Genomic DNA, 15,725 nt, shown 5'->3' on the forward strand with positions numbered 1-15,725 from the left:
TTATTTTGCAACCCATCTGCTATTTCCCAGAGCTTTAGAATGCCCTTTAAATATATTGTGTAGCTGGTACCGCTTAGCCCAAAACAAACATGTACCTCAGGCTTGTGGTCTATATTTCTTTAAGGGTTTTCTAGCTGCCACCACCTATTGGTATTATTTGATTTGCAGCCACTATTCAAAGCAAAAAAAACCCCCAAATCTCTCAGCTCCTTATACCTTCCTCCACGTAAGCCACTGATATTTACTGGGAGCAAGAGTGACAGGCAAAGTTCTGTCAAGCTGCACTCACCTGTCTTTAGAAGTAAAAGCAAAAGGTTTAGTGAATTATTTCCTTTAAGTTTTCAGCCTGCTGCTCCATTTTCCTGGCATCCCTCCCTGACATGTCTGGTGCTTCCTCCTATGGCCATGAGCATTAGCCAGGATAGATGGACCCACAGCACGTGCCTGGTGGACCCTACCTCTTTTCCATCAGTGTCTCTGCTGAAGAAGAGCACGGGTGGCTCAGCTGCTTGGAAACCATAGAGCTATCAACCTCCTTAAAATAAACTCCAGCCAACAAATGTTTAAGGTGTTAAATGTACAGATCTGTGCTGGGGGTATCCCAAAGTAATGCCCTAAAAGCACCTTTCCAGACTTGTTTGGCTGGTTCCTGGTATAATCGTGGAGCCTCTGATACAATACTGAGCAACCCACAAAGAATGGACTTCTAAGCTGCTGCCCCCAGGATCTACTGACATGCATGGCTTCTCCAGCCATGGTCACATTGGTGTTTCCTTTAGCAGAGAGCCATACCCCAGGTCCACAACAATATTTCAGCATGAAACCCAAGTTCAGATATACACTTTCTGAGCATTTTCCATAAGATATTTCTGGATGATTCTGCCTTCTGCAGGAGGGTCTCTTTTTTCCCAGCAAGCCCACTGGCTACCCCTCATTTCATGTGCACATAACAACTTCCTGTACATTAACGTCAGGTGAATCTCAACCTCCAGGCATTAACACCAACATCCCTCATGACTTCAGCGGAGATGGATTTTTCCCCACAGGACTTCCTTTATCAGGAGTTACTCTAATGCCATCATAGCAGCTGCAACAGTTGTTACCTGTTCAATTATTGTGTCAAAAAGGAAGTACTCAGTGTCTCTTTGCAGCAAGCTGCTGCCACAAAATTCTTGGCTTTAACAAATGCTTTAAGTCTAGTAAAGTGATCAAATCCTTATGTCTTAGCAACAGCTCCTTGCCTATATGGAGTGTGGTGGTGATTTCGGAAGAAGGTTTTTGCAGGAGACTAAATCATCAGATACCCAGAATATTCTGGACTGAGAGCAACAAATTCTCACTACACAGTTTAATTTCTTCCTGAAGGAAATTTGAATGGTCATAGCAATCATGAGCACACAGATCCCTGAAAAGCCAGCACTTTTTCATAAGCCTTTTTAATGCCATCAGTAGGAATAGAGCTGGGTGATTAAATACTTCCTTTTTAAAGGCAATCTAGCCTTCATGCCACAGAGTAACAGCAACTCCACAGAAGTCATGGATGTGGATTTTTATTGTTCCACACAACAGGGGTACAATTGCAATATTGAGCACTTCATCACTGTACACAAGCTTGACATCTGCATCTGACTTTGTCATGAATTAAAAATTAAGAAGAAGGCTTCATAGGATTAGAGTGTAGCTGCAGTCACCATAAGGTACAAATGGGCATCCCTCAGGTGTACAACCAACAGGGGTCAGCTGTGTATTCTTGGAGGATTTTTAAATAACATTTTCATAACACAGATGATAACAGCAATGACTTTATTTCTTCAGGAAAGGCATAATAATTAACTTACACTATGGCCTGCAATTTACATGTTAAAGTTTACAATGATTGTGTCATGAGGCTGTAATTAGCACCATTTTACAAGGGAAACCTGATAATTGAGGGATTGTTTTGATTATGGCTTGCTGCAAAACTTAGGTGAGCTTTTGCTTGAGTTCCCTCCTGCTCTGTGTCAGCGCACCACCATTGACTACAGCATGATTCAGTCTGATCTGCACCAGAGTGAGAACAAAATCCATCACGCTGGCTCCAGGGGAACTGACAGCGGATCAATTTGCACTGCTGCCTCCTCAATAACAGCCTGCAAGCATGATTAAACCCAGTCACAGGTATATAAACATACTCTGACATTTAACAGAGAATAAAATACACTTTTAGAGCTGGTGGCTGCTTGGGCCAGAGTATCACATATATGTTTTTTAGGGAGTGAGCACGTGGCTTTTGTCCCAACTACTGTTAAATTTAATGGGTGAATACTCCACTCTTTACTGACCTTGCATGCCTCTTTCTCTTGTGCTCCTCCAAGTCCCTCCCTGCACTTTGCAAGTCCCATTTGCAGCATTCAGCTCCTCTAATGTTAACATGCAAAACAGCATTTCCTAAACTACTGCAAACAAAATTATGTGAAGGATGAAAAATAATTAGCCACATCTCACTGTTTAATATATGTGCATTGTTTAGACAGAGTAGTTAATCACTGGTAAGACCAGGACGTGTTTTGTGAATTTGGATTATAACTAATACATATTGAGCAGAAGGTTATTAATTACATTTAAAGGAGTATTTGATATTATTGAGAAACTGAACACAATTAATGATATGACAGTGCTCTTGCAGGATTTCTGTTGAGATACTGTACAAAAACATGTTTACTTTTAGTCTTTTTTGTTCTGAGAAAGCAGGTACTTAGGGCACGCAAATAAAGCCTTGAGCCAAAGTCCTGTTCCTGTTAATGCTTCTGAAGTACTGAGGGTATTGAAGCAATTGGCAAAGGTCTGCATTCTATAAAAGTTTTTAAATATAGGGTAAATTTTTCATTTCTGTCAGTTCATAGTTGGTTTGATGAAATGTCACTTATTGCCTTGGGTTGGGAAGTGGCAAAGGACAGCCTCCATATTGTCCCATCTGCTGGGCCCAAATCTCCAGAAAGAACATCTAAGGGAGGGAATTGGATACCAGATTTAATTAGAGGTGCAGTATTTCCAAGTGTTCCCTCTCTAAAATGGCTCTTACCTGTAGAAAAGAAAAGCTTAGGGCACTCATTTTTTACTTAAAAAGAGCAATTTCATTAATTCAGCTGAATTTTGCATTGGAATTGCACCATTGCTTTGACAGTTTAGTTCCATGAAAACTGCAATAAAGGCTCTGTTACGCTACGTTTTGTCCCCATTTGTCTTGTATACCATTGCTTTGCCTTTGGCACAATAAAAATAATCTTTAAAAATAGTACCATAAATGGATTGACTTTGACCTTCTGAGTATCTTGTCAATAAAATAAAAATGATAAATCTGTTTCAGAGTGCCACTGGCGTAATATTAAAGCAGAGTTACCATCCGAAAATGACATTTTAAAAATGCTGTTATGGGGAGGGGTCTTATTCTCTGTCAACAGTATCACATAAATAAGCTCTATTTACAGTGCAAAGAGGTGATTTTGCTAACTGCCAGGCTCACTCCTGAAACCCCATTGAGCAATTCCTATGATGTGTTCTCTGCCACTTACATCACCATTAGCAATTAAAGATTAGTGTAGCAAGAAATTAGCTGAGCCTTTTTTTTTTTGCCAGGGCAGAACAGGGAGCAACTCCACCTCTGTTTCCTCCTGTGGCCTGCTCTACAATGCCAATACAGCAAAAATGGACTTTGCCCCATAGAGAAATGGATAAGATAAGCAAGAAAAGACCCTTTTTTTCTACATGATCAGCTTTTTTAAAATAAACAACCTTTCAAAGAATCACTACAAGGCTTATTTTTATTAGGTGTCATGGTTTAGCCCACCTGGCAACTAAACCCCACGCAGCCACTCACTCACTCTCCCTAACAGGATGAGAGAGAGAAACAGAGGAGTAAGGAGTAAAGAGAGAAAACTCATGGGTTGAGATAAAGACAGTTTAATAGGTAGAGTAAAAGCTATGGATGTACAAGCAAAGCAAACCAAGGAATTAATCCACCACTTCCCAAGGGCAGGCAGATGTTCAGCCATCTCCAGGAAAGCAGAGATCCATCATGTGCAATAGTTACTTAGGAAGACAAATGTCATTACTTCAAATGTCTGCCCTTTCTTCCCACCAGTTTGACATGCTGAGCATGACACCATATGGTATGGAATATCCCTTGGGTCAGTTGGGGTCAGTTGTCCCAGCTGTGTCCCCAGGACACATTGGTGAGGAGCAGAAAAGGCCTTGACCTCATGTACATAAAGCTCAGCACTAGCTAAAATATCCCTGTTATCAGCACTGCAGCAGAAATTCAAAACATCACACCATACTAGTAGCTACTGTGAAGAAAATTTAATCTATCCTAGACAAACCCAGCACACAAGTTGATGACAAAGTACTGAATATTCTGTTAAAAAATCAAGAGATATATAAAAATAAATGGGGCAGGTGTGTAAAGAAACACACATTATGGGGCAGCAGTTTTGTTTCAAATTTTGTGATGCATGCACAGAAGTTCTCATGCATTTGGCTTTATGAGTACATGCCTCAGGCGAGTCTGACCTGTGAATATCTGTGTCCTGCGTTCAGCAGTAGCAGTCATTTTTCTCCTTCTTAGTAGCTGGGGCAGTGCTGTATTTTTGACTTTCAGCCTGGGAACAGTGCTGATAACACCGATGTTTTTAGTTGTTGCTAATAAATATTTACTGTGACCAAGGACTTTTTCAGTCTCATGCTTTGTCAGGGAGAAGGGGAAGCCAGAAGGAAGCAGAAACAGGACACATGAAGCAAACTAGCCAAAGGGGTATTCCATACCACAGCACGTCATGCCCACTATATAAACTGGGGGCAGTTACCCGGAAAGGCCAGTTCACTGCTTGGGTGGGCCTGGGTATGAATTGGAGGGTGATGAGCGGTTGTATTCTCTCCCCTTGTTATTTCCCTTATGATTATTATTATTGGTGGCAGCAGTAGTGGTTTGTGTTATACCTTAGTTACTGGACTGTTCTTATTTCAACCCGTGGGAGTTACATTCTTTTGATTCTCCTCCCCATCCCTCCAGGAGCTGGGGGAGGAAGAAGGGGGAAGTGAGCGAGCGGCTGCATGGTTCTGAGTTACTGGCTGAGCTTAAATCACGACAATCTGCAAGCCTAACCTGAATTTATTTCTAAAAACCTCATAATGTTGGTTTTTTACCATTTCTTTTTCTCTTAGAATTTCTTAGTTTTGTTATTCTAAAAATGTATTTAAAAATATATGAAATTCATTTGAGCATCAATTTATGTCATTATTAAGATGCTCATGCATATAATATATGAAAAAAAACCCAAACCCAGAACTATTTTCAAAGATCACAAGGCTTTGAAACCTCAGAACATAATTTGATTTCTGAGGAGAAGCAATTCAGATGTTAGCCCCTAAAGACAGAATGAGGTCATATTAAAGGTTTAAGGCTTCTGGTTCTGATTCAGATATGATGAAAATCTAGATAACTAAAATTTTTATGTTTCCAAGTTTACATATTTAATTCCAAATTCTATCTTTTCCTAGTGTTTGCCTTGAACTGAATCTGACCTTAAAAGGATATACCCCTTTAAAAGGTAATTAACAGTATCTAATTAACTTGAATTAACTATTTAATTGTTGTCCTTTTTCATCCTTTCCAGTTCCTGAGTGCTCACAGGAGGGACACCACATCCTCCATAATCCCTACCACAGCACAAAGTTGGACTCACTGGAGCTGCAGCGAACGGCAATTCAGGACCTGGTTTGTGACCACTCCTTGCCACCAGCATGGTACCGTTTCATGACTGACAACAAGCCTGCAGAAATGCCAACAAGATGTGTTGAAGTCAGTAAAACCCTAGTGAACTTAGAATTTATCCTGTGATGTAGCTTTCCTTTCCAGCTATCTCTGTATTCTCATAGCCAGTAGACTACAATAGATGGGTGATAGATGGGAAAACCACTTTCCCAATGATAATAGTAGTAGTAATATAATAATAACAACAAAAATAAGAATAGCATCATATCCAAGGGTATCAGTCAGAGACCAGGACCTCTATGGATTTGGCATTATTCAAACATAAACCAAAGTGGTTTTGCAACAGTAAAGAGAGATACTTAGGAATCCACATATGTCACCATAAGTTACACCTTTTTCAAGCAATTCTACTGCTTTAAGAATGGACTCTGGCACCTGACTCTTTCCCCATATAATTTACTGTGAATTAGGAATATGTCGTTATTATGAAATCAGAAGGGAAAAAACAGAAAAAATATTAGAGGGTATTCTTTAGTGATACAGAAGGAAAAGCTAAATTTGAATCTTTTTCCACTATTACTTAGCATTATTTAGTTTCATAAGTACACAAATGGCTTTCTAGACCAAAAAACCCTCCACCACATAAGTCTACTCTCCAAAAAAGACAAAACTATCATTATCTTTTTTTATGGGTATGACAATAACATTCAACTTGCAATTATTGCTGTCAGAGCAACTTGAGATCGACTAAAGTCATTGTGATCTCAAATAAGCCACCTGCAGTTTAGAATACTTAAAACACACTATTAAATTTATTCAGCAAATAATAAACTTATTACCATAAATTACTTGAAATATTAAATATTCAACCTAGATTGCCAGGAAGTTTAATATTAGGTGATGCTACCCTAGCTGGAGAACTTTCTTGAAATTGTCAGTGTTCCATATCCATTCAAAATGGACCTGTGAGTTTGTCGCAATAGAAATATATCTTAATAATCTAATGTTAAACGAAATGTAAAGAGATAACTGTTGCTTCTGTGGGATTTCTAACTCTGCATGCACAAACCATAAATCTAATTAACATTAACAAACTGGCATGATTATTATTGAAATATTAATTTCATGGCAGGTCATCCTTGACCACCCCAATGCATTGTGAAGCTTATTTTTACAAGTTGCTCTATAAGTGTGTATCTATTCTTTAAAGTTATTTAATTTGTCATCATATTTCACCAATTTTGTGTATGTAGCAAGGCTTGACTGTATGAGATTTCTTTCCAACAATACATGCTTTGTTTCTTTTAATCTCTCTGGAGTTTTTTATTCAGGTTTGTAGAGCTATACGCATTAGTTTAGTTTCTTATCTTGTAACATAATTCTTGCCGTTGGTTTCTTCATTATCCTCTGAATGACAGTAAATCCCTGCTTCACCACGCTGATGAAGGATTACATCTGTTAGATGTCACAACTGGAAGAATATGCTTCTTTTAGATCTTCACCTTCGAAATGTGCCTCTACATTCCATCTCTTCCACTTAATTATATCATTGTTTAATTTGGCTTTCCATTTAATTTGAGCAAAACCTGTGGAATAAAATAATTTAAATTAATAACTTCAAAGCTCCCACTCCTTAATAAGCAGTTATTATTGGACATTCCAGCCTGGCTGGAGTGAGCTGATTTTAATTAAACAAGTCAAAGAAAATCCTGAACAGGTAGAAAAGAGACCAAATAAAGCCCAACAATACAGCTGGAGAGTTAAAAGTACATTACTCCAACACCTTGCAAAATATATTCCTGGTGATATCCTGTTGATACTGATCAGATAAAATTAGCTGCTTATCAATAGATAAGATAAACTTCTTAATTCAAGGTAATAATAGGTAAGGATTCTTGTCACCCAATTGAGCTCAGAAGGGATTTAAACTATAATGGAAATTTAGAGGTCCTGCCCAGCTTGGGAGAGGATTGCAGCAGGAGAAACTGCATGTGTTGGGTGGACATGAGGGAGGTGACCTCCCAGAACTGGCTGCAGTGCCTGGGCAAGGGTAGCTGACTCCAAGACACATACAAAGCCTGTATTCATAATATTGCCACAAAAAAAAAAACCCAACCAACAATAAATATGTGGCCCTACCTGCATACAGCTCCATAACCACAGAAGGTGTTATATTCAACAGAGGGCAGAACCAAGTCACAGACATTATGAGAATTTCAGTCTACAACTGTGTCACAGCAGCCATTTTAATGGAAAACAAGTAACAGCTCTTAAGAAGCTGCTTATCCACTAATTAAAAATAAAATAAACCGAACAAACACCCCCACCCAAAAAAACCCAACCAAAACACCAACAAAAAAACTCAAACAAAACAAAAACCTAGTTGAAAACAAAGGGGGGGGGGGGGGGGGGGGGGGGGGGAATGTATGAAGACAGAAGAAAACCCCAAAGGCTTTTATGTCAAAGAGAGTGAGAATATGAATTGTATTCCTGAATTCTCCATCCCTTGGATCCAACTGCTGACCATAAACTTATTACTCCAGTGGCAAAATACTTCTGATTGAAACAGCTTTCCAATTTTGGCTTTGCCTGCTGAATTTCCCTGGGGGGGTAAAGAATGATCCTGACCTTCCTTCCTCTATTTTTTTCCTCACATCTCCCCCTGTGCTCCTGAAGGAGGCACAGCAATTACTGCATCATGGGCATGGACTCTGGGCCACAGCAACTTCCCCATGCAAAACCACATCCTAGTAGAAAAGCAACACAAACTTGCAAATTTGATATCTTCAGATACTGAGACTAATGCCTATACATCACAAACATGAGTTTATTCTTCAAGAACTGCCAAATTCACTGTGAAAGGCAGAAACGCTAAAGGAAGAAAGCATAGGGAAGCTTTTACTAAGATTAAGGCACTGTACTGAGAAGCAGGAAACAATGCACAAACATGGCCAGACCTAGTAATAAAATGACCTTCAGAGGAACAAAACTGACATAAAAATTAAAGCTCAACAGAAAATGTATTAAAGATACAGAGAAGTATTTAACAGTCAATACAGGAAAAACATACATCAGTTACAGAAATTCAGGTTTCTGAATAATAAGAATATAAAGTATACACATACATATGTATACATGTACAAAAATGGGCAATCCACATGAAAGGAATAAATACTGAAATGTGAGAGAACACAACCTACTAATATTATTGCAGATCTGCTCTACAGTCAGATTAAAGATCAATCTGTGGATTTACAGATGCACAGGCCTTGCTGCTAACTGTAATGCAAATGCAAATGCCACACCATGCTAATGACAGGCCTTGCAATGCCTGCTCGTGCCTAATGTGAAGCCAGAAATACAGCTGGAAATGCACTTCTTTCCCTCATTTGCATGAGGATAAAAATGCATAGATTATACTCCACCTTAAGGAAAAAGGTCAATTAAGAACTTGATTATGCAAGTAGTAATTGGTTCTGGAGCCAGCAAGAATACTGTGGATATCACATACACAAGCTTCATTACCTCTCAAAACAATGCTAGTATTTCCAGCTTTGAGTAGTCAATTGTAGGCATCAGGTGACAAGACAAAAGAAAGGGATTAAAACCAGAATCACTACTAGAACAACTGTCATTAGCAAACACTTGTCCTCTGGAACAGAGAGATTGTGGTACTATATTCCTTCAGTGGAGAGAGTAATACAGATGTTATCGCACTGACCACAAAAGTCACTGCATTCCTGCTGATGAAGTAAGACATCGGTCTCACTGGTCTCCAGATCTTCTGGAATGCAACTCATTAGCCAGCAGTCCTCCCACAACACCCATCTACACAGATGGTCCAGATGTATGGTTTGGCATTTATATATGTATGCATGCAAAAATATGCACACTACCTAGAATGATAGGCTCATCCCATGTGTACAGGCAACACATTCACACAGACACACACGTAGATACATACCTACACAGCACCACACCCCATCAGCTAAAGTTGAACCTCTCAGAGCAGCCACTGCCCCACTCCTGGTTTCCTCCCAGTCTCAAGGCAACACCTCACTTTGGTTCATTTTATTTTCTGCTTGCCTGTTGGCATGCATGGCAGGAGCCTCAAAGTGACCTCTTACACCACAGCAGAGTTCCACTGGCCCCAGGTTCTTGTCATTGCCAGCAGCTCTATGTGGTTGTCCAGAGGGGAGGGCAGGACCAGGGAGTAGTTTCAGCTTTGCATGTTAACAACCTCCAGCAACCGCTAGTTCAGGGACTTTTGGATTCAGACTTGGATTGTATGAGACTTTAAAGTGATTTCTCACCCATCAGCCAGTCCATTCATTGTAATATTTTAGCATCCACAATTCTGCAGCAAGGATTTCTACAGGTTAGTTACAGGTATGACACTCTTGGAAATGCCCAGTAACACCTGCCTCTGATGGTATATCAAGATTACTTCCAATGTCCTTCTTCAGAAATTTCATTCTCTAAAAGAGAAAAAACAACTCAAAATTTGTAAATGCTCTACATTCAGGTACAACTATAAATATGGCAAAGGAAGAACATGTTAAGCAGTCAGGGCTGATGTTTTCTCAACAGTTACATTTTTAACACGATAAATTTAGGTTTTAATATATATACTAGTCTCAAACATAGGATTAAATTATAATCTTCAGGGTATAAACAACGTCATGTTAAAGAATGTCAAATCTAACCTGCCTATGATGCTTAATATTGTAGACCTCATGAAGAAAATTTACGTTTTTCCATGTACAAAAATGTATATTTTCCCATTTTTCAGTTTAATTTCTTCCTCTACTTAACCTGTTGCAGAACATTTTATACCCGCAATCAAAATACAATACCTCAACTGCTACTATTAAATTTTTATTGTTTCAATTTTTATTTTGCTCTAAATCCAAACCCATTTTGATTTGCAATTGTTTCATGAACTTTAAAGCAAGTGACAATTTCAAGATGTTATTTAATCTGCAATTCTCTTTCTCGCAAGCATACGTGAATACTCCAAATCATAATAGTTGGCATGAAGAGGTTTTGTTTTTCTTGTTTGTTTTTCAGACATACGAAAAGCCTTCTGCAGAAATTACAATTACAGCTTCTATTGTTCAGAAGCATGTACTTAAAGGAAACACAATGCAGGCACTGGTTTAATTGCTACTACAGATATTCCTGATGTAAACTGATTTCTGTGGAGTTTGCCCCAGATTGAAATAAAAAAAAAATGTTATTTACTTTAACTTACTACAAAGAAATTAAAAAAAAAAAAAAAGTAAAGTTTTGACTGGATAACAAATGCAAAATCGCAGTGCTTTAACTGCAAACCACCAATATCCCAAAAAGCCTTCCATCTCCATCTAACTAAAACAATGAATTCCTCACATATGGTACTACTTATTTTTAACAGCATAATTTCAGTGCAATACCCAAGTGACAAGAACAATCAAGCTTGATTTCTTTGTGCAATTTTATAAAGAGCCTTAGAGCATTCAATCAATCAAACTTGTTGATTCTCCAAACCCCAAATAAATAGAAGGAGATATCATTGGATTAAACAATAATGGGTTGTCCCATTGTTTTGGCAAAGGGGGAACAAATTTAATATTTTTTTCATTTAGGTTTTCTGAACTGAATTATTTAAATGATAATCTGGTGCCTAATTATGAATCAAAAATACTCTGTGAATGCTTACCTGCCACATAGAGGTGTTGAGAAGATTAATTAGGTAAGATTTATAAAATGCTTTGAAGATTAAAGGCACCACTTAATTATAGTTGGATAAAGTATACTGAGCACTATAGAAGCCTGGCAACAGCCTAAAAACTTCCTTTTGTGTTAGGTAAGTTCTCCTTCATGCAAGCTGTGTCACTGGTTACCTGCTGCAGATGCACTGAATTACAGAAATTTAGGGTTTAAAACAACCTAGTTTACTTCACTAGCTTTCCATTACATTGATCAGTTGCAAGTCCAAGTAAACATGTCAACTAAAGTAATCAAATGCTTGTGATTTGTTGTACAGAGTGTTAATCAGACATTCACTGCCCTTCACCATCAAGAACACTGCTTAGAAACATACATTGGAGGCAGGATTTGTAGGAAGAGACGCTATTTCTCATTGGATCTACCAATATATTCAGACGTGATTGGACAGACTGTGGGCACACAGGTGTTTTCCAGTGTCGCTGGTATTGTAGCTTTTATTTCTTCCTGCTGTTTAGCTTTCGTGGATATTTTGCACATCTCAGCAATAGTGCTGTTATGCAGTCTACATTGTGTAGATCACCCAACAAAGCCATGGCCTGATCCCCACCACTGGCTTCCCAGCAGATGAGCTCCTGCATGAGAGAGGCTTGTGGCATATGCTCTTCTGTGGTGCCAGCTGTATAATTCCTCTTCATCATTTTGGAAATGCTGCTGAATTACAGTGTGAGATTCCCACTGCTCTATGCTATTCTTGGAGCAGCACTGACTGTAGTTATTGCAGGTAAATGCTGTATATTGAATGCCAATCGTTCAGTATCGTTGTGCTCAATTTTCTGGTTACTCTTCCAAATGACTGCTGCAAAATTTAAAGCTAATTATACCACAGCTGAGACTTGAGAATTTGGCTCTTTGAAATCTCTTCCCTTAAGCTTTTTTTTTCTAAATATTTTTCTTTGTTTTTCTCTGCTCTTATCTCTGCTGCTGGTTGAATACATGAATATACATTTGCCCTTCCCTTCTCAGGTCTGTTTTCTAATTCACAGAGGCCTCATGCAGCAAATCCTTTCAGCTAGCATGGGACAACTTGCTTGACTCAGATGGGCAGCACTTAGCTCAAAGCAGAAAATAAATGCATGTATGTCATAAAACTGCCAGAAAATACAGAAATACTTGATTTATACTAAAATTCTTCTTTGTCCAGCCAGTAATACTCCATCATATTTTGATAATAACATATTTAACTTGCTTCCTCACAGTCTGACTTTTTCTGAGTACAAAATTGGTCAAAAGGGTTCTTTATTGCTTGCAATTTGTGCACATTACATAACAAACTATTTCACTCAAAGAGTTTCAATGCGAGATTTGCCAGAACAAATCCGGGGCGCTGCAGATCACAGCAGGGGTTATCAGAAAGCCTGCACACAATACTGACGTCAGTGATGCTAATCCATACTTTCTTGAGCACTGAACTGGCTCAGAGGCTTGTGGCAAGGATAAATACAGAAAGGGAGAAGATCACCATCCTCTTATTTCAGCATTTTATTTTGATTCCTCTATGTGTTAACAAGGAATACAGACCCACTTTTATGTATGGATCATAATTTTGTCTTTTTTCACAGCCACAATGCACTGGAATCTGTCTATTTATCTACATGGCCCAGAGCGCAGCAGACAGATGTGTGTCTCATTAATTAATTTATCTTTTCAGCATTGCCACAAGGCAAGGAAGTACTATTGCTGTCTCAGCCACCTCTGCCTCTGGAGATATGGAACTAAGGTACACAAAGAGTAAGTAATTTGCCCAAGGTCAGGCAGCAGCCAAGGAAACTGAGGCACCACGTGTGCCTGGCCAGAGGCAGCCCAGCAGCCACACTCCCAATAAAGCAGCACTGACATGTGGAGGCCAGTTACACCATTAAAGGCAGAAGCAAATGGATGCAAAAGCTTATTTTGAACAGCAAAAGATCTTCTACAGAAAACTGTTTTTTAGTTTGTTCAACTATGGGTGCAAATGTTCCTTGAGGAACAGTTATTTGCTGGATACTGAGTCACCATAAATAAATAAATGTCACTTTTCAGTAACTGAGTATCAGTAAATGGTGGCAACAGCCCTTTGCAGTGGTTGTTAGCAGCACTAGGAATGCTCTCCTTGCCATAAGCAGTGCTGGCATCTCTCCTCTTCCTTCTCCTCAGGCAGCAAGCTGCGATGCCAATCGCAGAGTCAGTAGGAGTAGGGGAGTCCCCCATGAGGGGTGGGTAGGCTGTGCTGTGTCTCCTTACCACACCATTTTCCTTCAACACTTTCTGTGATTTTACGTACCCCCCCTGAGTTCCAGTGCTCTTTTATCTCTTCTGCTCTGCACTCCCCTGTTCTGATTCTTCCCAGTTTGTGGGATTCACAACACTTGCAAGGTACACTCACAAATACCTTTTTGTTTTAATGTAATTTGAAACAATAATTATTCAGTCCAGCAATCTTCACTCACACATGCATAGAATCATCATAGAATCATAGAATGGTTTGGGTGTGCAGTCTCTTAAAGCTCATCTAGTTCCAACCCTTCACATCAGATCTTGCTCTCTAGACCATAACCTCACCAGGAACGAATAAATTCCTGACATCTGCATTTTTTTCCAACACAGAAAGGACTGCTGTCACTTAAAAGTTGTAAATAAATAATCAGAACAAATCTCTTACAAAGTTGCACACAGTATGGCTTTTAAATAGAGGAAAGGAAGGGATTTGTCTAAAATTCCACATAAAAGCATTTTCACACTGATCTGCTCCTTTCCTTCACTAGTGCAATGCTGGCACACTATTCCTTCCTGGGGACCTGCTGCACTGGGTGAGTTCCAGTGCCTTCTGCAGGGACACTGGGGACATGGCCTCTCTGCTCAGCCACTGCCACATCTCTGGGGAAACAAAAGACTTTGGACAATTTTAATGGTGTCTCTCTGGAATCCTTGTTTTCAGAAGCCTGACAATAGCTAGCTCCAAATGGAAATCAGACTGTGTCATACCATATGCTTTGTTTTCTTCAAATATCTTTTTTTGCCTGTGTGTGAAGCCCCCGCTCCCCTGTCCCTGCATAGCTCCCAGGTAAAATTCAAACTACAGGAGGGCACTGGCACATGACTTAATAAATTGATCCTTTGACATTTACTGCTTTCCCTGCTGTCACAAACAACTTTGATCTTAAAAGTGAAGCAGCAAACCCAGGACAATGGGAAAAATGGTGTGTTGTTGTTTTTTTTTCAATGTGATATACAGCCAAACATACACATTAGGAGGAACCATGTTCCCCACGTCAGACTATTAGAGAGAGTTCACTACCGCTGGCTAAAGAAATGCAAAGCAACGGCAATAGTCATGCTCTGTGCAATATGACAGATACCTAAATTATTGCCAGTATTTGGTAATAAATTTCAAACTTCAGCTCAAATATCTGTATGCTTTGCATATTGAAAAATGATAGGTAACAGTGCAGAATAATGAGCTACCATTGTAAGTGGCTGTGTACATTTTATTAGGCTCTGATTATACCTAATCTTCTCACTGAGGTCCTTAAATTAAAGACAGCTTTGGATAATCATGTCCCTTTAGGCAGTGGAAAGAGCCTGGCAGATAGAGAATGCAATTCAGATCTGAGATGCCTGAACATCCATCTCCAAGTTGGAAAAGGTAAATCTTGCAGCTACTCCCATCTGTGATTCAGAATGCCATAGTACTATTTAGTACCAACCCCTTCTGCTTTGGGATTTTTTATGTTCAGAGTATTCAGGGAATCTGTTAACAGTTAGAAGCCTGAAGGTCAAACACTCCCCCACCCCAAAATTTGATCAGATGACGTATATTCTGCACGTGTTTCATATATCTTGCATATGTATTTCCCTTTGAATGAGGCAGAGGCTCAAGCCCCAAAGACACATGCAGTATGTGCTGGAAGGGTAGGGCAGAAACTGTCAGGACAATGACAGCTTAAGCTCTAACTGTTTTGGAGAAAGGTGCTGGTATGTGATGCTCTGAGTATCACAGTGTCCTGCTTTGGGATGGTCCTAACAACTTCTTGCCCCCGTGCTCTGTCAGCCCTTGCTTTCTTCTGTCATAGATGAGTCATAGACTTCTTAAGTGTAATTCCCAGAGAAGGGATGTAGCCTGTGCATATGCTTTCATCTTTTTCATACAAACCAACCAAAAATAGAGGAAAATATTTTGGAATCCAGTTACTGTGTTCTTGGAGAATTTTATCTGTGTAAAGTCACC

General features: G+C 39.3%; 1 pseudogene; it reads left to right on the plus strand.

The window, feature by feature from the left end:
• LOC106023561 (von Willebrand factor D and EGF domain-containing protein-like) overlaps positions 1 to 15,725 on the plus strand; it is a 185,163-nt pseudogene that overhangs the window by 37,675 nt on the left and 131,763 nt on the right.

Source organism: Melopsittacus undulatus, chromosome 4, assembly GCF_012275295.1.
Source record: "Melopsittacus undulatus isolate bMelUnd1 chromosome 4, bMelUnd1.mat.Z, whole genome shotgun sequence".
Lineage (NCBI taxonomy): Eukaryota > Metazoa > Chordata > Aves > Psittaciformes > Psittaculidae > Melopsittacus > Melopsittacus undulatus.